This window comes from Drosophila sulfurigaster, chromosome X, assembly GCF_023558435.1.
Source record: "Drosophila sulfurigaster albostrigata strain 15112-1811.04 chromosome X, ASM2355843v2, whole genome shotgun sequence".
Taxonomy (NCBI): domain Eukaryota; kingdom Metazoa; phylum Arthropoda; class Insecta; order Diptera; family Drosophilidae; genus Drosophila; species Drosophila sulfurigaster.
The window spans coordinates 26004091-26006903 of record NC_084885.1 but is presented as its reverse complement, the minus strand read 5'-3'; positions in this window follow the sequence as shown (position 1 = coordinate 26006903).

Sequence of the window (2813 nt, the reverse complement as noted above, 5' to 3'; positions counted from 1 at the left end):
TGAGAAGAATATTAATAGTTTCATAAATGAAAAGGCAACGCGGATAATGTTGAGGGCGAAGATGGCTACTAAATGGAAATGAAGATAAAAAAAGTTGCATACAAATTTCATACTAATTACTTAACCAATTGTGAAAAGCAAATTCAATGCAAATTCTTAATAAATGTTAAAGACAACTATCACTATAGAAAGTTAATGAAAAAGACATATAAATTGAAGATTGTTTTAAAGGTTAATAACGTTTTCGAAACACAAAATTGGCGTCTTTAAGGAAAAACGAACAGCCAAAATAGTCCTCCAATAAAATTATATTCTGTGCCGATTTGAGAGCGAAATTAGTTTGAAATATGCAATCAAGTCAAAAGAAGATTTATGCTAAATATCGATGGTGTGTTAAGCACAAATCTTCTTTTGATGTGATGGTTTATATTTTATTTTTGCAGAAATTGACCAAATACTTAACAAACTTAGTAGTAGAAATTATATTTCGCTTTCCATTCTCCATGAAATTTTGGCGATTTGCCGGTGTTTGTGTGTGCTGGAATTTGGTCAAAAATTTGACGCCTAAAATGATACTCAAAGTTGTCATTAGACAGACCGTCAAGAAACAGCTGCAAAGTGTGAGCAAATGTGTAGAAAAATGGCCAAGCGAAAGGGGGAAGGGGAAGATTTATGGCATTGCAAGAGGTTGGGGGCGAACGAAGGATGGAGGATGGAGGAAGGAGGACGGAGGATGTCGTCGCGACGCTGCTGATGATGATCACATGGTAATCACAGCGCGAAGCGTTTGTAGCTTTTTTTTTCTTTGCTTTGCTTTCTTTTCTTTTTTTTTTATATTTTTTTATTGCTTGTTTATGACATTGGCATAATCCTGCCCCAACTCCCCGTCAACCCATCATCAGAACACAACGCAACCCCTGGCGAAGCATGTGGCTTTTGTTTTACGCCATGGACAAAGGATAGCTGCGTGCCTCATGAGGCCGCCTCATGAAGCAGCAGCATCAACCAAACGGTGGCAAAACAAAACGAGGCAACTTTTACGAGCGCATAATCGAAAAACTTCCCCTTGCATGCCAGACAACGACAAGTCGAGCAGTCGACAGAGGCCTAGAGCCAAGGACAACAGCAACAACAACAACAACAACAACAACAACAACAATAGTAACAAAAACAGCAGCAACAACAGCAGGCATTTGTCATTGTTGCCCCATTTGGCCCAGTGGCAACAACTGGCGGCGACCTGTGACCTATGTCCTGCCTCAGCCTGAGACTGAGCTTGACTGCCGCCTGAGGCATTCACAGTCCCATTCACAGTCCTATTCACAGTTCCATTGGCAACCACATTCTCATTCACATTCACATTCGCACACATGTTCGCACTCGCCGTGCATCCTACTCGCACTCGCACTCGCACTCGCCTCGCCTGTTGTTGTCCTTGTTCACGTCCTTGTCCTTTGCCTGACTTTTGCTAATTGTCTGCGCGACTTTTTGATTTCCACATTCGCTGTTTGAGTGTGTGCTTTCTGCTATCAGTTGCTAGGCACATTTAAAGCTGTTCTCGTTACTCGTTGGTATTAATAGCGAGTGAGGTGTTTCCATTCTCTAGACTATATCATACAAGCTGGCAAGTGTTATACCTTATACTTTTAAAATGTGTTCAAAATTCGTTCACTAACTCTAATTTCTTTTATTTCTAGTTCAATAGATAGAGTTTAATATGGATTCCTAAAGGTTATCAGTTAAGAATTTACCTTTAGAAGTATGGCGAAGAACATGCTTTTGGTAGAAATAACAAGTGAAAATTAAGAATTGAAATAATTGAGTTAATGAAAGTAATATTCATTACTTATTAAGTAATATTATTCATTATATATTAACTAAAATTAGCGAGTGAAATAACGAGTAGAACCAACGAGTAGAAGTACCGCGCAGAAATAATGACTTAAACTAGCAAGTGGAAGATAAAAGTGTAAGTATTTTATGAAAATAAGAGTAGAACATGTAAGTACAAATAATGAGTAGAACTAACGATTGAAAGTAGTTAAAGAACTCAACGAAATCAAGTTCGAAGAGGAAGAAACGAGTAAGTAGAAGTAATGAGTAAAAGTACCGAGTGCAGGTAATGAGTAGAAGTAACGAGTTGCAGTAATGAGAACAAGTAACGAGTAAGAATAATGAGTGAAAGTAACGAGTAAGAGTAACAATCAGAAGAAACGAAGTAACGAGTAGAATTGGCAAATAGAAGTAATTAACATAGTTGACATTGAAATTGAAATTAATCAGTAAATATGCGATGGAAAGCAACGTGTGGTATAAAAAAAGAATTGCTTCGTTGTATTAATAAGATTTCACAAAAAAATTATAGATCTAAAGTAGATTAAGTTGTTGTCTACGAAATGTAGCTTAATGTCCATTTAATTGTGTGTCCCATCTAATGACTCCTATCTTAGCACCATTTTCAGTAATTGTTTCGTCTTTTAGGTACAATTTTATTTTACCTATTCCTGACCACCGAGTGTATTGCTTCCCATTGTTCTACACTTTTCTTCAGACTTATAGCATTTTAAGTTTTAGCAACTACTGAAAAATATTCAATTTTATTTTTCCATCACAACTATTTGCTTATGATAATCTGAACTTTCAATGAATTTCTTCTTGTTCTCTTTTATTATTTACACTGTTTACCATATCTATTCTACTATTTCTTTATGATATTATCTTTTTTAGTACTATCCTTATGTCCTTACTACACATTTTCTCTTCTCTCTTTCGCTCTCATTAGCTGCAGAAAGTTCGCATTGGAGCTGGCTAAT